At 37.2% G+C, this 23,682-nt stretch overlaps 1 long non-coding RNA gene across 1 annotated transcript in view; it reads left to right on the top strand.

Moving 5' to 3' along the window:
• LOC148123307 (uncharacterized) overlaps window positions 1-23,682 on the top strand; it is a 39,602-nt gene that overhangs the window by 4,446 nt on the left and 11,474 nt on the right. Inside the window, exon 2 of the long non-coding RNA XR_015737640.1 lies at window positions 20,544-20,739. This is a non-coding gene — a long non-coding RNA (uncharacterized LOC148123307). The remainder of the gene's footprint in view (window positions 1-20,543; window positions 20,740-23,682) is intronic.

The following is a 23,682-nucleotide window of genomic DNA, read 5'->3' as shown; positions in this document are numbered from 1 at the left end:
AAAAATGACCAGAGTCAACAACCACTGGTCATTAATATCACTTAATATCAATGGACTCAATTCACCTATAAAGAGGCACAGACTTAGAGATTGGATATGAAAACAGGATCCAACATTCTGCTGTCTACAAGAAACACACCTCAACCACAAAGACAGACACCTACTCAGAGTAAAGGGTTGGGAAAAGGTTTTCCAAGCAAATGGACCTAAGAAACAAGCGGGCGTGGCCATTCTAATATCTAACAAAATCGACTTCAAACTAAAATCAATCAGAAGAAATGGAGATGGACATTTCATACTCATAACTGGAGCAATTCATCAGGAGGAAGTCTCAATCCTGAATATCTATGCTCCTAATATAAAGGTACCCACATATGTAAAAGAAACTCTTCTAGAACTCAAGGCAGTCATCAAACCACACACACTAATAGTAGGAGACTTTAACACTCCTCTCTCACCAATGGACAGGTCAATCAGACAGAAACCAAACAGAGAATTGAGAGATTTATTGGAGGTATTGAATCAAATGGACTTAACAGACATCTATAGAACACTCCACCCAAATAGGAAAGAATATACCTTTTTCTCTGCAGCTCATGGAACCTTCTCGAAAATTGACCACATACTCGGTAACAAAGCAAACTTCCACAGATACAAAAAAATATTAGTAACTACCTGTGTCTTGTCAGATCACCATGGACTAAAATTAGAATTCAACAACAATGCTTCCCCCAGGAAGCCAACAAACTCATGGAAACTGAACAGTCAACTACTAAATCACCCCTGGGTCAAGGAAGAAATAAAGAAAGAAATTAAACTCTTCCTTGAATTTAATGAAAACAAAGACACAACATACTCAAACCTATGGGACACCATGAAAGCAGTGCTAAGAGGAAAGTTCATAGCACTAAGTGCCCAATTAAAGAAAGCGGAGAAAGCACACATTGGAGACTTAACAGCACACTTGAAAGATCTAGAAAAAAAAGAAGCTGATTCACCCAGGAGGTCTAGAAGACTGGAAATAATCAAACTGAGGGCTGAAATCAACAAAATAGAAACAGAGAAAACAATCCAAAGAATCAATGAATCAAAAGGCTGGTTCTTGGAGAAAATCAACAAGATTGACAAACCCCTATCCAAATTAATCAAATGGCAGAGAGAGAACATGCAAATTAATAAGATCAGAAATGAAAAGGGGGACATAAAAACAGACACAGAGGAAATTCAGAAAATCATTAGATCTTACTATGAAAGTTTATATGCCACAAAGTTGGAAAATGTAAAAGAAAAGGACATTTTTTTAGATAAGTACCATATACCAAAGTTGAACCAAGAACAGGTGAACAATCTAAATAGACCTGTTAGTCGCGAAGAACTAGAAGCTGTTATCAAAAATCTCCCTACCAAAAAAAGCCCAGGACCAGATGGTTTCAATGCAGAATTCTACCAGAACTTCCAGGAAGAACTAATACCTATACTCCTTAACGTATTCCACAATATAGAAACAGAAGAGTCATTGCCTAACTCCTTTTATGAAGCTACAGTTACCCTAATACCAAAACCACACAAAGACACAACCAAGAAAGAGAATTACAGGCCAATCTCACTCATGAACATCGACACGAAAATTCTCAATAAAATACTGGCAAACAGAATCCAAGAGCACATAAGAAAAATTATCCATTATGATCAAGTCGGCTTCATTCCAGAGATGCAGGGCTGGTTCAACATACGCAAATCTATCAATGTAATCCATCATATAAATAAACTGGAAGAAAAAACCATATGATCATCTCACTAGATGCTGAAAAAGCATTTGACAAAATTCAACACCCATTTATAATAAAGGTGTTGGAGAGACTGGGGATACAAGGATCATACCTAAATATTATAAAAGCAATATACAGCAAGCCGACAGCTAACATCAAACTGAATGGAGAGAAACTCAAAGCCTTTCCACTAAAATCAGGAACGCAACAAGGCTGTCCACTCTCTCCATACCTCTTCAATATAGTGCTTGAAGTTCTAGCAATAGCAATAAGACAACATAAGATCAAGGGGATTCGAATTGGAAAGGATGAAGTTAAACTTTCGTTATTTGCTGACGATATGATAGTTTACATAAGTGACCCCAAAAACTCTACCAAAGAACTCCTACAGCTGATAAACACCTTTAGTAACGTGGCAGGATACATGATCAACTCCAAAAAATCAGTGGCCCTCCTATACACAAAGGATAAAGAAGCAGAGAGGGAAATCAGAGAAACATCACCTGTCATGATAGCCACAAATAGCATAAAATATCTTGGGGTTACTCTAACCAAGGAAGTGAAAGACCTATTTGACAAGAACTTTAAGTCTTTGAAGAAAGAAATTGAGGAGGATACCAGAAAAAGGAAAGACCTCCCCTGCTCTTGGATTGGGAGAATCAACATAGTAAAAATGGCAATTCTACCAAAAGCAATCTATAGATCAATGCAATCCCCATCAAAATCCCATCATACTTCTTCACAGACCTTGAGAGAACAATAATCAAGTTTATATGGCAAAACAAAAAACCCAGGATAGCCAAAACAATCTTATACAATAAAAGAACTTCTGGAGGCATTACCATCCCTGACTTCAAACTCTATTATAGAGCTACAGTATTGAAAACAGCTTGGTATTGGCATAAGAACAGAGAAATCGACCTATGGAATCGAATAGAAGACCAAGATATTAACCCACAAACTTATGAACACCTAATTTTCGACAAGGGACCTAAAGGTATACAATGGAAGAAGGAAAGCATCTTTAACAAATGGTGCTGGCATAACTGGATGTCAACCTGTAAAAAAATGAAAATAGATCCATATCTATCACCATGCACAAAAATCAAGTCCAAATGGATTAAAGACATCAACATTAATCCGTCCACTTTGAACCTGATAGAAGAGAAAGTGGGAAGTAGTCTACAAGATATAGGCACAGGAGGCCTCTTCCTAAGTAGGACCCCAGCAGCACAGACAATAAGAGAAAAAATGAATAAATGGGATCTACTGAAACTGAGAAGCTTCTGTAAAGCAAAGGACACTGTCAGTAGGACAAAAAGGCTGCCTTCTGACTGGGAGAAGATCTTTACAAACCCCTCATCAGACAAAGGTCTGATCTCTAAAATATACAAAGAACTCAAGAAACTAGGCACTAAAACTCTAATTAACCCAATTAAAAAATGGGGTACTGAACTTAACAGAGAATTCACAACAGATGAACTTCGAATGGCCAGAAGACACTTAAGGTCATGCTCAACCTCCTTAGCGATCAGGGAAATGCAAATCAAAACCACTTTGAGATACCATCTTATACCTGTCAGAATAGCTAAAGTCAAAAACACCAACGATAGCCTATGCTGGAGAGGATGTGGGGTGAGGGGAACACTCATCCATTGTTGGTGGGAATGCAAACTCGTGCAGTCACTGTGGAAATCAGTGTGGCGGTTTCTCAGGAAACTGGGAGTCAACCTACCTCAGGACCCAGCAATTCCACTCTTGGGAATATACCCTAAAGATTCCCTAACATACTACAAAAGCATTTGTTCTACTATGTTCATAGCAGCACTATTTGTAATAGCCAGAACCTTGAAACAGCCTAGGTGCCCCTCAATAGAAGAATGGTTAAAAAAGGTGTGGAACATATACACATTAGAGTTTTACTCAGCGGTAAAAAACAATGACATCTTGAATTTTGCATTCAAATGGATGGAGATAGAAAACGCTTTACTGAGTGAGGTAAGCCAGACCCAAAAAGAGGAACACGGTATGTATTCACTCATAAGTGGATTCTAACCATAATTAAAGGTCTTTGAGCCTATTATTCGTGATCCTAGAGAAGCTAAATAAGAAGATGAACCTGATGAAGATTATTTAGCTATCCACCAGGAGGTAGGAAATAGACCTGAGTCCCAGGTAACCTCGGGTGCATGGGGGGGGGGGGGTGGGAGGGTTGATGGAAGGGGAGAGGGTTAGAGAGAAGGGAGTAGGGGAGGAATGGGGAAAGCTCGGTGGCCTGGGATGGTGTGGGGAGAGAGGAAGGATGAATATGGGATCAGGGAAGAATATATTTCAACTAAGGGAGTCATTTTAGGGTTTACAGGAGACTTGATTATATATGGGATCCCAGGTCCAAGGAGAGATCCCCCAGATTGTTCTCTGGACAGAGGAGAGGGTGCCTGAATCGGCCGTGGCCCATAACCATACTGATGTATATTTTGCTTATCACCATAAATCCTTCATCTGGCGAAGGACGGCGATAAAGTCGGAGACCCACATTGGAGCACCGGACTGAACCCCCCGAGGTCCAAATGAGGAGCAGAAGGAGGAAGAACATGAAAAACGAAATCAGTACTGCGAGGGATGCTATCACCCACTGATACAAGGAAACGGATCTAATGAGAGTTTACCAAGGCCAGTTAGACTGGGACTGAACGAGGATGTGATCTAACCAGATTCTCGGAATTTGGCCGGATTCTCTGAATGTGGCTGGCCCGAAGTCTTTCTGAAAAGCCATTGACTATGATACTGGGACCTGTTTCCTCTGCATATTCTGGATTTTGGGGATCCAGTCTGTTTGGATACTCACCTTCCTGGACCTGGAGGGAGGGGGGAGGAACTTGAACTTCCCACAGGGCAAGAAACCCTGACTGCCCTAAGGGACGAAGAGGGAGGAGGAGAGGGAGTGGGGGGAGTGGGAGGGTGTTGGGAAGAGGTGCGGAAATGGAAACTTTTATAATTTAATAAAATTTACTTTCAAAAAAAAAGAAAGAAAAAAAAAGAAACAGGGATTTATTGTCAAGTTCAGTGAGTAAGCAAGAACAAGGGCAAAAATATGGGACATTTGGGGGCTTTGTGAGGCCTTATTGTCCAAAAATTCTAACCTATTTTTCTGAGGCATGATTCCGACAAAGAGATGTGAAAAGGAGCTAAGCAGTATCTGTACTCATAGTGAATTGTGATCTTGAAACCAGAAACAAAGCAAAAACCCAAACCCTAAACTTAGAGAACTCAAATTTTTCAGTAATTAGATCACTAGTCATTCTTGTTGTTTTCTTCAGAGAAGGTTATTATTATACAAGATAACACAATTTTATCTTAATTCTCAAGATAACACAATTTTGTCTTAGTTTGTCATCTAAAATCATTGCTAACTTTGCTTTCCTCTGATTTCAGAGAAACAATCTCCATCATCTATTCCTGTTGATAGCTAAAAATAAATGTTAACAAAGAGTTTAGAAAAAAGAACTGCTTCGGTATTCAGTATGTAAATAAGATTAAAGTTTATAGGGGAAAATTATTGGAACAAATACACTTGAAGTTATACAATACAGTAAAAGACTGTCGATGGAGGGGGAGAGGACTAGAGAGAAGGGAGTAGGGGAGGAACGGGGAAAGCTTGGTGGCCGGGGATGGGGGGGGGGAGGGAGGTAGGATAAATAGGGATCAGGGAACAATATATTTCAACTAAGGGAGCCATTTTAGGGTTTACAGGAGACTTGATTATATATGGGATCCCAGGTCCAAGGAGAAATCCCCCAGATTGCTCTCTGGACAGAGGAGAGGGTGCCTGAATAGGCCGTGGCCCATGACCATACTGATGTATATTTTGCTTATCACCATAGATCCTTCCTCTGGCGAAGGACGGCTATGCAATCGGAGGCCCACATTGGAGGACCGGATTGAGCCCCCCGAGGTCCGGAGGGGGAGCGGAAGGAGGAGGAACATGAAAAACGAAATCAGTACTGCGAGGGATGCTATCACCCACTGATACAAGGGAACGGATCTGATGAGAGTTTACCAGGGCCAGCCGGACTGGGACTGAACGAGGACGTGATCTAGACAGATTCTCGGAATTTGGCCGGATTCTCTGACTGTGGCTGGCCCGGGGTCTTTCTGAAAAGCCATTGACTATGACACTGGGACCTGTTTCCTCTGCATATGCTGGATTTTGGGGATCCAGTCTGTTTGGATGCTAGCCTTCCTGGACCTGGAGGGAGGGGGAGGGAGCTGGAGCTTCCCACAGGGCAGGAAACCCTGACTGCCCTGGGGGACGGAGGGGAAGGAGGGGGGGAGTGGGGGGAGTGGGAGGGTGTTGGGAGGGGGGGCGGAATTGGAAACTTTTATAATTTAATAAAATTTACTATAAAAAAAAAAAAAAAAAAAAAAAAAAAAAAAAAAAAGACTAAACATTGCCAAAATGGGAAGAAATTTCAATATATATTGCCCAACTGAAGCTTTGTTTAAATATGGAGTCAAATATTGAAAGGAAAAGGATGCAAAACCATATGTATAGCCTATGTAAACAGACCAGGATTAATGCTGGTTTAATCACAGGAATTTTAGGTAAATTATGACATTTAGGTAAATTTAGGTACATTTCAGGTAATTATGACAATTAAAGCAAGATTTGTTGATATTAGTGATCATTTATGCCAATAAGTGTTGTATATCATAAAACTATGAGTGAACATGCATCAATAACATTGCTTTAATACATATAAAACAAAACCTGCATAAAATAAATTAAATGACCTCTAATAACTCGTGTTTCTTCTCCACTTCTCTCTGTCTTTCAGTTAGTTGCTAGTGTTTTTCATTCACATCTGGTATTATTTATTTATTTATTTATTTATTTATTTATTTAAAATTTCCACCTCCTTCCATCCTGCCATTTCCCTCCCACTACTCCCACTCTCCCTCCCCCTCGCTCTCCAGTTCTAAGAGAAGTTGATGGAGGAGGATTAACTGTCTATGTGTTACTTTCATTGGTTAATAAAGAAACTGCCTTGGCTTTTGATAGGACAGCAGCTTAGATAGGTGGAGTGGACAGAACAGAATGCTGGGAAGAAGAAGGCAGTGTGGCAGATGCCATGACTCTCCTCTCCGAGACAGCTGCAGATTAGAATCCTCATGGTAAGCAAGCACCTTGTGGTGCTACACAGATTATTAGAAATGGGTTAGATCAATATGCAAGAGTTAGCTAATAAGAGGCTACAGATAATGGGCCAAGCAGTGCTTAAAAGAATACAGTTTCCGTGTAATTATTTCAGGGGTAAAGCTAGCTGGGAGGCGGGCGCCTGGAAGCAGCCCGCCATTCATTCTACAAGAAGTCAAGGTGCCCTGCCCTGTGGAAAATCCAAGACCCTTCCCCCTCCATCCAGGTCTAGAAAGGTGAGCATCCAAGCAGCTTAGGCTCCCAAAAAACCAGTACATGCAGGAGAATCCAAATCCGGTGTCATTATCATTGACTTCTCAGTCCACCCTCATTGTCAGCCACATTCAGAGAGTTTGATTTGATCACATGCTCGGTCAGTCCCATTCTTGCTGGCCTTGGTGAGCTCTCATAAGATCAGTCCCACCGTCTCCGTGGGTGGACGCACCCCTCACGGTTCTGACTTCTTTGTTCTCCCTTCTACTGCTCTTCATTGGGCCTTGGGAGCTCAGTCCAGTGCTCCAATGTGGGTCTCTATCTCTATCTCTGTCTATCGCCAGATGAAGGTTCTTTATCAATGGATCAATGGCTTCCCAATCAGCCCCCCATTTCAGCCACATTCAGAGAGTCTAGTTTGGTCACATGCTCATTCAGTCCCTATCCAATTGGATTTGGTGAGCTCCCATTAAAAACAGGCACATTATTTCACTGGGTGGACCAACCCCCTCACAGTCAAGACTTCCTTTCTCATCTTCTCCCTCCTTCTGCTCACCAATTGAACCTTGAGAGCTCAGTCGGTTGCTCTGATGAAGGACTTTATCTCCATCTGTCGCCTGACAAAGATTCTATGGTGATATTCGAGATAATCATCAGTGTGTTAGTGGGGCAAGGCCAATTCAGGCACCCTCTACTCACCTGCCCAAGGACCTAGCTGGGGACATCCCGTGGACACCTGGGAACCCCTCTAGAGTCAAGTCTCTTGCCAACCCTAAAATGGCTCCCTTAATTAAGATATCTTCTTCTCTGCTCCCATATCCACCCTTCCTCCATCCCATCCATCCCATTCCCCCAAGCTCTCCCTAATCCTCTCCTTCTCCCTTCTCTCTACCCATCTACCCTTACACCCACCCGCCCACACTCACCTGCACCCAAGGTTTGCCTGGCAGTCTTGTCTACTTCCAATATTCAGGAGGATAACTATATGATTTTCTTTGGGTTCACCTTCTTATTTAGCTTCTCTAGGATCACTAATTACAGGCTCAATGTTCTTTAATTATGGCTAGAATCCACTTATGAGTGAGTACATACCATATTCCTCTTTTTGGGTCTGGGTTACCACACTCAGTAAAGCATTTTCTATTTCCATCCATTTGCATGCAAAATTCAAGATGTCATTGTTTTTTACCGCTGAGTAAAACTCCAATGTGCATATGTTCCACACCTTCTTTAACCATTCTTTTATTGAGGGGCACCTAGGTTCTTTCCAGGTTCTGGCTATTACAAATAGTGCTGCTATGAACATAGTTGAACAAATGGTTTTGTAGTAAGATAGGGCATCTCATGGGTATATTCCCAAGAGAAGAATTGCTGGGTCCTGATGTAGGTTAACTCCCTGTTTCCTGAGAAACTGACACACTGATTTCCAAAGTGGCTGCACAAGTTTGCATTCCCACCAACAATGGATGAGTGTTTCCTTTACACTCATCCTCTCCAGCATAGGCTATCATTGGTGTTTTTGATTTTAGCTCTTCTGACAAGTGTAAGATGGTATCTCAAAGTTGTTTTTATTTGCATTTCCCTGATTGCTAAGGAGGTTAAGTGTCTTTTGGCCATTCGAAGTTCTTCTGTTGAGAATTCTCTGTTCAGTTCAGTACCCAATTTTTTAATTGGGTTAATTAGAGTTTTAGTGTCTAGTTTCTTCAGTTCTTTGTATATTTTGGAGATCAGACCTTTGTCTGATGAGGGGTTGGTGAAGATCTTCTTCCCAGTCAGAAGGTAGCCTTTTTGTCTTAATGACAGTGTCCTTTGCTTTACAGAAGCTTCTCAGTTTCAGGAGGTCCCATTTATTCATTGTTGCTCTTATTGTCTGTGCTAATAGGGTTCTACCAAGAATAGGTCTCCTGTATCCATGTCTTGTAGACTACCTCCCACTTTCTCTTCTATCAGGTTCAATGTGGTCAGATTAATATAGACATTTTTTATCCATTTAAACTTGAGTTTTGTGCATGGTGATATATATGGATCTATTTTCATTCTTCTACAGTTTGACACCCAGTTATGCCAGCACCATTAGTTAAAGATGCTTTCTTTCTTCCATTGTATAGTTTTAGCTCCTTTGTTGAGAATCAGGTGGTTATGGGTTTGTGGATTATGATCTGGGTCTTCGATTCTATTTCATTGGTCAACATCACTGTTTTTGTCCCAGTACCAAGCAGTTTTCATTACTGTAGCTCTGTAATAGAGTTTGAAGCTAGGGATGGTAATGCTTCCGGAAGTACTTTTATTGTATAAGATTGTTTTGGCTATCCTGGTTCTTTTGTTTTGCCATATAAGCTTGATTATTGTTCTCCCAAGGTCTGTGAAGAATTTTGTTGGGATTTTGATGGGGATTGCATTGAATCTATAGATTGCTTTTGGTAGAATTGCCTGTTTTACTATGTTGATCCTCCCAATCCAAGAGCATGGAAGATTCTTCCATTTTCTGGTATCCTCTTCAATTTCTTTCTTCAAAACCTTAAAGTTCTTGTCAAATAGATCTTTCACTTTTCTTGATTAGAGTTACCCCAAGATACTTTATTCTATTGTGGCTATTGTGAAAGGTGATGTTTCTCTGATTTCCCTCTCTGTATCTTTGTTCTTGTGTATAGGAGGGGAACTGATTTTTTGGAGTTGATCTTGTATCCTGCCACAGTACTAAAGGTGTTGATCAGCTGTAGGAGTTCTCTGGTAGAGTTTTTGGGGTCGCTTATGTACATGTCATCTGCAAATAATGTACATGTACATATCATGTCATCTGCAAATAATGAAAGTTTGACTTCTTTTTTTCCAATTCGAATTGCCTTGATCTCTTTATGCAGTCTCATTGCTATTGCTAGAACTTCAAGAACTATATTGAAGAGGTATGGAGAGAGTGGACATCCTTGTCTTGTTCCTGATTTTAGTGGGATGGCTTTGAGTTTCTCTCCATTTAATTTAATGTTACTGTTGGCTTGCTGTATATTGCTTTTATTATATTTAGGAATGATCCTTGTATCCCTAATCTCTCCAAGACCTTTATCATAAAGGGGTCTTGAATTTTGTCAAATGCTTTTTCAGCATCTAATGAAATTATCATATGTTTTTTTTTCCTTCAGTTTATTTGTATCGTGGATTACGTTGATAGATTTTCGTATGTTGAACCACCCCTGCCTCCAAGCGATGAAGCCTACTTGATCATAATGTATAATTTTTTTCGATGTGTTTTTGGATTCTGTTTGCCAGTATTTTATTGAGAATTTTTGCATCGATGTTCATGAGTGAGATTGGTCTGTAAGTCTCTTTCTTGGTTAAGTCTTTGTGTGGTTTTGGTATCAGGGTAACTGTAGCTTCATAAAAGGAGTTAGGCAATGACTCGTCTGTTTCTATTTTGTGAAACACATTAAGGAATATAGGTATTAACTCTACTTGGAAGTTCTGATAGAATTCTGCTTTGAAACCATCTGGGCCAGGGATTTTTTTGGTCAGGAGATTTTTGATGACAGTTTCTGTTTCCTCGCGACTTACAGGTCTATTTAAACTGCTCACCTGGTCTTAATTTTGGTATATGGTATTTTTCTAAAAAGTATTCATTACTTCCACATTTTCCAATTTTGTGGCATACAGGCTTTTGTAGTAAGATCTAATGATTCTCTGAATTTCCTCTCTGTCTGTGGTTATGTTCCCCCTTTTCATTTCTGATCTTATTAATTTGCATGTTCTCTCTCTGCCTTTTGATTAGTTTGGATAGGGGTTTGTCAATCTTGTTGATTTTCTCCAGGAACCAGCTTTTTGTTTCATTGATTCTTTGGATTGATTTCAGTGTTTCAATTTTGTTGATTTCAGCCCTCAGTTTGATTATTTCTAGTCTTCTACTCCTCCTGGGTGAGTTTGCTTCTTTTTTTTTTCTAGAGCTTTCAGGTGCGCTGTTAAGTCTCTCATGTGTGCTTTCTCCATTTCATTTATTTTGACACTTAGTGCTATGAACTTTCCTCTTTGCATTGCTTTCATAGTGTCCCATAGGTTTGAGTATGTTGTGTCTTTATTTTCGTTGAATTCAAGGAAGACTTTAATTTCTCTCTTTATTTCTTCTTTGATTCAGGGATGGTTCAGTAGTTGACTGTTCAGTTTCCATGACTTTGTAGCCTTTCTGGGGTTAGAATTGTTGTTGAATTCTAACTTTATTCCATAGTTATCTGATACTCCAAATTCTTTACATCTGTGGATGTTTACTTTGTTACCAATTATGTGATCAATTTTTGAGAAGGTCCATGAGATGCTGAGAAGAAGTTATATTCTTTTCTGTTTGGGTGGAATGTTCTATAGATGTCTGTTAGGTCCATTTGGTTCATTCCATCTGTTAGTTCTCTTATTTCTCTGTTAACTTTCTATCTGGTTGACCTGTCCATTGATGAGAGAGGAGTGTTGAAATACCCACTATTAGAGTGTGGGGTTTGATGTATGTTCTGAGTTCTAGTAATGTTTCTTTTACATATGTGGGTGCTTTTATATTTGGTGTGTAGATATTCAGGATTGAGACTTACTCCTGATGAATTGTTCCTGATATGAGTATAAAATGTCCATCTCCATCTCTTCCTATTGATTTCTGTTTGAAATCAATTTTGTTAGATATTAGTATTTTGTTTTCTCCGTCGATGGTGAATGCAAGCTTTTCTGGGTATAGTAGTCTGGGCTTGCAGCCTTGTTCTCTTAGTTTCTTCAGCATGCCTATCCAAGACCTTCTGGCTTTCATGGTTTTCATTAAGAAGTCAGATGTATTTCTGATAGGTTTTCCTTTATATGTGACTTGACCTTTTCCCCTTGCAGCTCTTCATATTTGTTCTTTATTCTGTATGTTTTGTGTTTTGATTATTATATGGTGAGGGGATTTTTTTTTGATCCAGTCTATTTGATATTCTGTATTCTTATTGTACTTGCATAGGAATATCCTTCTTTAGGTTGGGAAAGTTTTCCTCAATAATTTTGGTAAATATATTTTCTGGGCCTTTGAGGTGTAAATCTTCTCCTTCTTCTACACCAATTATTCGTAGGTTTGGTCTTTTCATGGTGTCCCAAATTTCCTGGATGTTTTGTGTTAAGAATTTGTTGGATTTGTTTTGTTCTTTAATCAGTGAGTTTATTTCTTCTGCAGTATCTTCAGTGTCTGAGATTCTTTCTTCTATCTCTTGTATTCTGTTGGTAATTCTTATCTCTGCAGTTCCTATTCGTTTACCCAGATTTTCAATATCGAGCCTTCCCTTGGTTTGTGTTTTCTTCATTACCTCCATTTCATTTTTCAAGTCTTCAACTGTTTACCTTACCTGTTTGATTGCTTTTTCTTGTTTTTCTTGGATAACTTTGAGAGATTTATTCATTTCATCTACTTTTTTTGTTTGTTATCTTCATTTCTTTATGACAGTTTTTCACGTCCTGTTTAAGTTCCTCTATTATTTTCATATAGTTTCATTTAAAGTCTATTTCTTCTGGAGTAGGGTGTTCAATTCTTCTTGTTTCATGATCCCTGGATTCTAGTGATGTCATGTTGTCTTTCAGGTTGTTGGAGGAATTCTTGCATTGGTGCCTGCCCATCTCTTCCTTCAAATGGAGCCAGGAGAGTCTTGGTGTCATGGTCCAGTCTTTGCTGTGACTGACTCTCTGGGTAGATATCTTCAGTGCAGGAGCACGACACTGTTCCTGCCTGGATGGAACTCCTAAGTACAAACACAGGGACTAGCTGTGTTTGAACTACTAGCTGGTAGTTCAAGGGCACCGGAGATAAAAGGGCGATCGTGGGGGAAGGGCAGGGAAGGAACACAGAAGACCCTGAAGCAAGATCTGGGGGGGCTTGTTTCATATCTAATTCATCTTTTATCATAACTAAGGAAAACTATAACTACTATAATTATCTGTTTTCAACTCCATCAATTACCCCAGAAGGATATAATATTACATAAGTAAATAGGAAGTACATTGTAAGCAATTTCCAAACTCAAGAATTGAAAGAGCTCGCTCCTTGTCTGGATGGTAACAGAAGGTTCTTCTGTAATGTTCGGTCATCCATTTTCAGTCTACAGGCCCATAATATCTGGCAGACTTTTTCATGAAGCAGGAAACTTGAAAGAGATTTTTGCCTTTATTGACAATTAATCAGTCAATTTCTTCTGTGACTTGTAGAATGTTTGGCAGACTCTTTCATGAAGCAGGAAGCCTGAATGACTCACCTCCTTCATTCAAGTGCACCAATCATTTTTCTGTAGGCTTTGCATGTCCAGTTTATACAGCATACCACCAAGTAGTCCAGGCAAGAGTAGTTTCTTGCCCAAATAACTACCCTTGTCACATTGAAGGCAAATTGTGTAATGATTTTTTCAATGCCCATCAACATTGAAGTAATTAGTGTTGCCAGAAGCAGACATATCACACGGTAAAGTCTAAGTTCTTTTTTTTTGTTTGTTTGTTTTTGTTTTTTGTTTTAAAGGACAGATTTTCTTTGTGTATTTGGTGCCTGTCTTGGAACTTGCTCTTGTAAACCAGGCTGTCCTCAAAGTCATAGAGATCTGTTTACCTCTCCCTTGTGAGTGCTGGGATTAAAGTCGTGTGTCACTTCTGACCATTTGAAAATTATTAAATTCTTAAAATATTTTAAATGTCATATTTTGTATATCTTTGAAGGGTTTGAAGAGCACTATCTGAAATATGTCTTTGTACATCTAGAAAACCTAACTAACATGACTATAGTTTGACTATTATAGATGTCTGTCTATTAATCTGTATTTCTTAATTAAACTTTACATTTTAAATGAGATTGCAATTATTTTTAAAGATTTATTTATTATGTATACAGTGTTCTGCCTGCTCGCCAGAAGAACGCACCAGTACTCAATATAGATAGTTGTGATGCACCGTATGGTTCCTGGGAGTTGAACTCAGAACTTCTGGAAGAGTAATCAATGCTCTTAACCTCTGAGCTATCTCTCCAGTCACCCCAATTCTTGGCCCATTCTACTACCACATAATTGGCAACATGATACTCACATAACCCATTTACATGCCCGGCATCCTGAAAGAACCAGTTTTGTTCATGCTGCCAAAACGAACCAGGAAGCCTTCTCTTAAAGAAGCCTCACAGTTTTTGCTGCTAATGTTGAGTCAGGAAGCCTTCTTTAAGAGGATCCATACCTCTGCTGTCTACAAACAAACAGAGACTATATAAAAACAAATGCAACTACCAAGAAACTGTGATTGGCTCCTGATTTTGTGGTTCGAGAAGCCCTTGTTTTTTCCTTCAGTTTTTTTCAGTCATATGTGAATCTGTGTTTCATTTTGGGCATCATTGTGTAAATGGAGACTGTGCATTCTTTTCCTGTCTACCCAGACCCAAATAATCACACAGAACTGCATTAATTACAACACTGTTTGGCCTATGGCCCAGGCATATTTCTAGGTAGCTCTTCCCTCTTAAATTAAAACTTTCTATTAATTTATATTTTACCAAGAGGCTTGTGGTTTACTGGTATGGTTCTGGTGTCAGTCTCCTTTGGCAGCTACATGGTGTCACTCTGACTTGACTTTTTCCCTGCATTCAGTTCAGTGCGCTCCCACTAGCTCTATTCTTCCCTGCCATAGGCTGAAGTAGCTTCTTTATTAACCAGTGGTACAGAAGGGAATCCAATATCGTTAAGTCTCTTCCCCTACAGTCTGTACTGGTGAACAGGTAGGGTCCTTTCTCCATTTCATCAAGTAGAATACCAACTAGATTTCAAGAAAGGCTGGGTTTTGAGTGGAACTAAGTTAACTCTTCAGAAAATATAACAGGGGGCACAATAACATTTCAGTGTACACCAAACCCTGGGTTAATGCCCAGTTGTTGTGGGATGGAGAGAAGAGAAAGGGAGAATGACTTTTTAAAATAATAAAAATAGATAAATAAAACAAGAAATTGAAAGACTGGTACTGTCACTCCATCCTGGAACACTTGCCTAAAATACATGAAAATCCCCATTATTTAATAAATAAAAAAAAGAAAAAAGTAATAAAAAACCATAAAGGATAAAAATAGAAATAAAAAGAAGGAAAAGAAAACATTGAAAGGAAAACAGAGAAGAGAAGAAAAATCAAAAAATTAAAATAAAAGGGAGAAAAAATAACAAGAAATAAAAATCCATGTTAAAATGAAAATAAATGAAGGAAAAATTAAGTGAAATCATCTTCCTGGCTAAGATCTCTCTGAATCTTTTAGAATTGAATGTTTCAATGAGTAAGGTGACAAGAGTAGGTTGTATTTTCAGATTGTTCTATATCTCATCTGTCACTAAACAAGTGAGAACAGAAGCACGCTATGTCCAACATTTACAAAGTCAGGGCATGCTGAGTGTACTAGGACAGTGTACTCTGTAGAGTCTTGGCTTCAATGCCTTAAGCATAGATATTGATAGAAGAGGAGCGAGACTGCCTTACTGTATGTGCATAGGAGGAAAAAGCTACATTAAGCATATCTTCACTAAAGATGTTTTATTCTATACAATGGAAAAATAGACAACATTTGGGCTACAGCAAGCTCTTCTCACTGAACAGTAAATTTGTACGCATACAGACTCTTCTGAAAGGAGACTTTTGCTCTGAAGATTTTTATTTTTTACTTCCTAGGGTATAGGAAGCATCCAAGACAAGGGGAAAATCCTGGAATGCCACTCACAATGTGCGTGAACATAAATCTGTCAGTATATTTCATCAAAGATACGGGGGTATAACTTAGCTCACTTTGCTTTTGGTCACTGCTTACCCAGTTATACACTGAGGTCTCCAGTAGAAGTAAAATGCAACTCTGTCTCATAGTGGCTAAATCCCTGACACTAGAGACTCTAACAGTAAGATTTTACACTGATTTTCTTGTTAATTTCTTTTGTGAAAGTAGCTTGTTTTGAGATTTAAGGTTGGGTATTCTAGGCTACTTGTCCACAGGATACAGCCTTCTGTGCCAAGTCCTGGCTTCTACTGTCAGTTACAGACTAGGAGCACAGAGTCCACGTCTCTGTTAATTTTTTTTTTCTGGGAGCCACATTATTGCTCAGCTTTCTTTGTTTGTGGAATGTGTCAGATTTCATTTTCCGTGCAACTCCCAGTTCTCATCCTCTTTTCCTTCCATGACAAGTTCCAAGTCCAAGTCTATATTTCTTTTCCAGAAAAGGAAAAAAAATGGTGCTGAGTATCCCTATTCTACCACCTTGGTCTTGACATTTATTTTTTCAAGTAAGTTTTCTTATCCACTTTTCTCTTTTTTCTTTTTCTAATGTCTCCTTTATTTCTTGCTTTGTTTTGATGTTGGTTTTTTTTTAACTAGTACTCTTTAGTCTTTTGTCTGTGGGGTTCCCACCACCCACCTCCTAAATAAATCACAGGGAAGCTTATTCTTAATTATGAATGCTGGGCCTAAGTTTGGAATGTTTCTAGTCATCTTTTCTTAAATTATTCAATCTATCTTTTGCCTCTGTACTTTTATTTTTCTATATTTCTGTATTGCTTTCTTTTCTTGGTATTCCATGGCTGACTGCATAGCTGGATGCTTAGCTTCTTGAGTTCTCCTCTCCCCCTTTTCTCGATTCTTTGATCCTCCCTCTCTCCAGATTTCTCCTCCTCTTTATTATCTCTGTATGCCAGCCCTGCCTAGCCTTTATCCTGCCTTGGTATGGGACATTCAGTTATTTATTAGACCAAACAGGTGTTTTAGTCAGGCATAGTAACACAACTTAACAGATTTAAACTAATGCAACATAAAAGAATGAAACAAATTTTTTTCATCATTAGACAAATGTACCACAGCATAAACAAATGCAATACATCTTAAATAAATACTCCACAACATTCCCTTCTCTGTCTAAATAAAAACAAGGTTTTATTTTAAGCATATTAAGACTATATACAATAAGAACAATTATCAAGTAAGGATTACATTTACAGTGTCCAATGCATTTGTATCTCACAAATTCAAAGAAAATACTCCTTTCTCTATTCTATCTTTAGTGCATCCAAAGGTCTATACCTAATTTATTTTCTACCATAAATAAGAAAAACTATAACTGTAACTTTATAGTCTTAAACTCCATCAAAGGCCCCATAAGGATATAATATTATTTAAGGAAACAGGAAGTGCATTGCAAAAAAATTCCAAATCTCTAGAAATGACAGACACATCTTACTGCCTGAACAGTCAGTCAAAGTTACTCTATAATATTGGGGCATCCATCTTCAGCTTACAGACCTGGAGGATCTGGTAGACTTGTCAGTGAAGCAAGAAATTTGAATGACTGTCCCACCTTGTATTGCCAGAGTTCATCAATTGCTTTTCTCTGTGACCTGCAAAATGTCTGGCAGATTCTTCCATGAAGCAGGAATGCTGAAGGACCATATCACCTTGTTTTGGCAGAGTTCAACAGTTGCTTTCCAGTGGGTCCTGTGTATCTACTTGATTCAGCACACAGTGAAGCAGTCAAGGGAAAAGCTGTTTCTTGCCCAAATGGCTAGTCTTGACACAATGAAAGCACGCTCTTATGGAGTTTCTTTGATACCAACTATCCTTTTGTGAAGTAAATTGGTGCCCCCTGGAACAGATATGTCTCATTGTCTTGAAAAATTTTAGGTTACTAGACATCTAAATGCCATATTTTATAGGTCTTTAAAGTTTTTGAAAATTATCTATCTATCTAAATATAATATCTATAGTAAAAATTTCTATCTAAATATAACCAGGAAACACAAATACTGTGACTACGGGTTTAATATAGACTAACTACTAACGCCATCACGAAATTACACATTATATTTTTAAGGAATTGCATAATCACAATAAGCCAAATAGAGTAGAAACATAAAAACAATGTAATGAATATATTTTAAAATTTGTAACAATATACCAAAATGCATAAAATGTAAAATATCTGTGATTAATAGTTGTCTTTTTATTGTAAATTCTTGTATTCCTATATTACCATAAATGACAACAAACATCTTTAATCCACAAAATAACCAAAAAAAACCCTACCCCACTTCTTGGGAATGTTGGTATCATATTATTTAGACAGTTTTCTTTTGTCTGAGGGTGAAGAACACTTTGGTGTGCCAGAGAAAATTGAGATAATTGCCAAGAACTGCAAAGACCAGTGGTAAACTTTGGTGATATATAAATATCTCCTGTAAAAATTCAGGAGTTCTCTATGGTTCAAATTTGATCCATATTAACCCTAAAAGAATCTATAGCCTCTCATTTCTTTTGGAAACAAAAGCAAAACCTCTTCTGCAAATTATTCTTAACCTCCATTTGACAGCGGCAGTTTTTGACTTCCATTTTAAAGTTAAGGCATTCTTAAGTATCTAGATTGGTTTATTTAATAAATTTAATCCTAGTTCAATCTCATGTCTCTTAGCAGCTTTTCAACATTCAGAAAATTCTGAACCAGATAATGTTATATAGGATCCAGATTAACTGTGTGTTTTCTATTGACCAATAGCTTTTTTTATTTTATAGTAATTTTACTTTCTAAGACTTTATTTTATTATTTTTCCGTTATCTCTCCATGATGTCTATACCCACATTCTTTGCTTCTTAAGCCTATGCACGTTGTAAAACACACTGGAACTTGTTCAGAAGGTTTGATTTGGTTGTTTTTTCTTTTGTTGTTGTTTTAACCTGAATCTTTTTTCCTGTAGAACTTTTAGACTGTTTTCATCTTGAGAGGAATCTTTGAACTGCTAAGTTACAGTTGGGTTCTTGAAATGGCACTTGTGGCTGGCTCTATATGCTTCTAAGTTCATAAGAGCCATGCCTAAAGCTTGTTACCTGGTCAGAGATATCTTTGACCAGGAACTACTACATTCAGCCTCCCATCTTTGGAATGTCAGTGTCCTGTGCTGTGGCAGGTGTTTTTACTCAGATTTTTGTTTTTACTTTATGTGAGAAAATGTTGTTTACATTTTCTACTCTTAGGCAGAACTTCTTAAAGGAGCTGTATTTTTTTTCCTTTTTCTTTTCAAGAATTCTTAGGCCCTCTGCAAATTTGAGCCCCACATTGGTACACCAAAGTGTTATTGTTTCTTTTTTACCCTTTGACTCTTTGGTCTTGGGGTATTCACCACCCAACTCCAAAATAAATCCCACTGAGGCTTATTCTTACATATGAATATACCAGCTTTTTTTGCCTCTGGGCTTTTATCTTTCTATTACCTTGTATAGCTTTCTTTACTTCTTATTCTATGGCATTCTGGTTTTGTAGCTGGGAGGCTGGCACCTTGAGCTTTTCTCTCCTCCTTTTTCTGTTTCTCGATATACACCTCCCCCGTTTTCTCTTCTTATTTATTCTCTCTGAAAGCCAACTCTGCCTTTTCCTTTCTCGTGCCTTGCTATTGGCCAATCAGTTATTTAGTAGACACATCAGGTAATTGAAACAAACACAGAGTAACACAACTTCACAGAGTTAGACAAATGCAACATTAAAGTATGTAATACATTTTTGCATCATTAAACAAATGTCTTATAGTTTGAACAAATGTAACACACCTTAAATTAATATTACATGACATTTTTTGATTTTTCCATTTTTATGGAACATTTCATGTTATGTATTTATTATGATATGATTTAATTGTCTGTTTGTGTTGTTACTAGTATTTTTTTCTCTACCCATTACTTCTACACACAGTGGTCTACATTTGGATATGATTGGAGTGTAGAAATCTGTGAGTGCACTTTATTATTCTGAGTGCTTTCTATTTTTCTATTCCTTCTCTTTTACTGCTTTTGTTTTCAACTTATATTTTCCCTGTGATTTTCTCTTTCCAAGTGTTTTATGCTAAAGTAGAAAAACCATAGCTGATCCTGGGTATTCTGGATTCTTGCATTGTTAGACTGTTCATGTTGACCATCTATGAGAGTTCTCTGGGACTAGGATGATCTGACTCTAGTTTATAAGATTGTTTGAGAAAGCCTGTTATTTTAATTAAGTCTCTTGAAAAAAGCATGCATTCAAATAGCTAATAATAACATCTCTCACTTAACTTCAGTGTGGTATGGACTAAGTTCCTAGTCTGTACTGGATATCCAGTGTATTGGAGCAACACATTACCTTCTCTACCAGAATCCAAGAGACCTATAATGACTCCATTCCCATGCACAAGATATATATATATATATCAGAAAATCCAGGTTTATTCAGATACCACATCTTCTAGGTTTTATGTTTTGTTTTGTTTTGTTTTTAAAATCTGTATTTGATTAAATGGATTTTCACCTATGTGTATTTCTTCTGTATTCTCATCATTTTCCTTTTGAACAGAATTCTTTTTTCTTTTCTCAGGAATAATGATACTTTCAGGATGTATAATCGGCCAATTTTTGGGAGGTATAATTGTTGACAGATTGGAAATGTCTTGTAAGAACAAAATAAGATTTACAGCGGTGACAACTTTTGTATCACTTGCACTTTTTGTATTAATCCTTTTTGTAAAATGTGAAACAGTGAAATTTGCAGGAATCAATGAGGATTATGATGGGTAAATATAAGTTTGTGTACTACCTTTTTATCTCATAATTAAGGAGATGCTTTCCAGAAAAATATTCCAGTAACAATATATATTTATATAATTATTGGAGTTATTAAATATATAAATGAATCATCAAACACAGTTTTACTCTATATTAATGGTACTTAACTAATAGAGATATGTTTGCCATGTATTCATAAATGATTTAGAATCAAAACTTGAACTTTGTGTTAAGGTATGCAACAAGTACAAGATGGTATAAGAATATGTATACAGTGATTTGACCTTTTGTTCTTGAACTGATCTGTCAGCATTCTTGTAGACATCAAGGGTGGGTTTAAAGTATCTGCGAGCTTGCACAGGAACACTTTAATTTACATATGCAAAAGTTCAAAGCGTTTGGCATAGGTTAATATTAAATGTTGTACAACAGAAATGCAACTGAAAACCAAAGGATAAGCAAGTGAAAGAATAAAAGAGAACAAGAGCACTTTCACCTTTAATAAAGTAGCTTACAGCAAACCAGTGTCCAGTACATGCTCCTGGAGCTGGCCCCAGGGTTAGAAAACATGACTTTAGCTTCACTTCTCTTACAAATGGAGCCAAGGTTGTGAATTTGTAGACCTAGCAAAAAAAAAAAAAAAAAGACATACATGTAACTGAAAAAATGGTAAGTTCAAATCTTGAAAAAATTAAAATCCTTTCCTTTGAAAATCTTTTTGTTGATCTGGTGGAACAATCATGCTGTGCAGTGAAGAAATATTTGAAAATGAAAATTCAGTTGAGGAATTAATGACATGTGAACTGAAAAAAATCTCAGAACACAAAAATACTAAGTTTTAAATGATTCCTCATCCCAGCAAAAACAAAAAAGGAAAACACATTTTATTTTTAAAAATTTGTTAGCAAATAAACTAATAATTTCCCCAAATAAACTTCTCAAATATCCAAGGTAAACAAAAACATTTACATTTAAAATATTTCACACTTAATGCCTCAGCAAAGGTACTATTGACCCTCATATATATGAATGCTAAATGTTATAAACATGCCACTTCTCTACAAATTTGTTTGAAAATTATTTATAATTCATATAATATCTTTTCAAAATATATTTGAATTAAAATAGAATTATGACATTTTCTCCAGTAAAAATCTTCACAATAAAAGCAAAAGGTCATGAGTGAACAATACATTCCTTTAAAAATCAAAACAATGAAACCAAGTTGGAGGACTCAATGTCAAAATAAAATATTTATTTGAAAGCCAAAATAAATATGGTGGTATTGTCCTTCCTAAACATCTTTATAAGATTTAAAATAGATGGCTCAGTGATACATTATAAATACTTAGAAACTTAATGTGTGTAGATATTCCAATCTGTGAGGGATGTTACATGTTTGAAAAATATATTTTTGGGAAATAAAATTTAAGCCATCATCCAATTTTACTTAATTGTACATTATGTAAAAGATCTCTATATGTACAATAAATATTGTGGTGCTAGGACAAAGTGGGAGTTATATTTCTGCCTTACAGTAAAATAGAATTTTCCAAAGAATGTAAAATGCTTTAAATTTATGTTTATTTTCGTATATAAATGGTATGTTATAAATATGATCAAACTCTATCTTTTGATGCAAAAGTTTAGAAAAATTTTTCCTTCTAGTTGACAGAGCACAGGAGAGATAAAAGTTGTCTTTCACAATATAAAAAACTAGACTGCTGGATTACAAGCATTAGGTGTATTCTCATTCGTGAATGCTTACATTTTTTTCTTAAAAACCATGTTTTTTTAAAAAAAACTTCATTATCAAATTTCCTAGAACACATGTTAAAACATAGATTCCTGCATCCAATTATTTTAATTTCTAACAAGACATGTCTGAGAATTTGTAAGCTCACCGGCAATGCTGTTCTGCTAGGGCGAGGGAAACATTTGCACACAAGTGGTTTGGAGAGATTGATTGAGACACTGGTGAACAAGATAGACTGGATAATAATGGAGGCTGATGAATTTGCTGTGACCTATAGATTTTGTCTTGTTAAGAACTGTAGACAATTAATGGCTACTAAGAAAGGAATAATCAATCTTGTCCAGGCATGAAATGAGTTCTCTGATAGTTTATCAAACCCAGAGTTTTTCCTTATTTTATTTTTAGGAAAGGGTCTCATGTATCCTAGGCTTAAATTAAATGAAGAGTGTAACCAAAGATAACCCTCTAACCTCCACCTCCCAAGCATTACGCCTGGCTTTTGCCATTCTCAGGAAAGAAGCCAAGACTTTGTTATTCTGAAGAAGCACTATGTCAACTGAACAATAGTTCAAGCCCTATGTATAATTTTAAATAATATTTCAATACTCATATAGGACCAATATTCCTTGCTCAGAGTGGTATCATGTTCTTGTTAACTTGGTGACAAGTGACATATGAAGGAAGCAAATGTGTGCTCAACAACACTGAGTTTATTTACTTATTTCACTTCAAGAAAGCTTTATGAACTTAGAAAGGACTGGTAGCTCACATCACAGTGTTCATTCAGTGAACTATTTCAGCCTTGTTGCTCTATAATGCAGTAGTTTTACTCTGACTTCCACAGTCCTGGCCATGACAATCAAAGCTGTCATGTCTCCATCCCAGCCTTTATCAGGCAAGAAATGAGGGTTTAAGAACAATTTCAGAAAGGAAGCACACTTATATAATATGCTTGTCTGATATGCCATCCACACAATAGGTTTGCTATAGTAAATTGCTTTTATTTCAATTATCCATTTATGTGCTAAATAAAAGTAAGGTATCTGTTGCAAAAGGAAAAGACATAGTTGATCATGAGTTTGTCATAAGCATTGATGCATAATCATTCTGATAATTCTTATTTCAAAATTAAATACTCTTTTTATTAGTGGGGCATCCTATACGGTTAGGAAAACAAATATATCAATGCAACTAC

This window comes from Myodes glareolus, chromosome 1 (genome assembly GCF_982192425.1).
Source record: "Myodes glareolus chromosome 1, mMyoGla1.1, whole genome shotgun sequence".
Taxonomy (NCBI): Eukaryota; Metazoa; Chordata; class Mammalia; order Rodentia; family Cricetidae; genus Myodes; species Myodes glareolus.
Note: the sequence above shows the minus strand (reverse complement) of the source record. Positions and strands in the feature narration are given on the sequence as shown.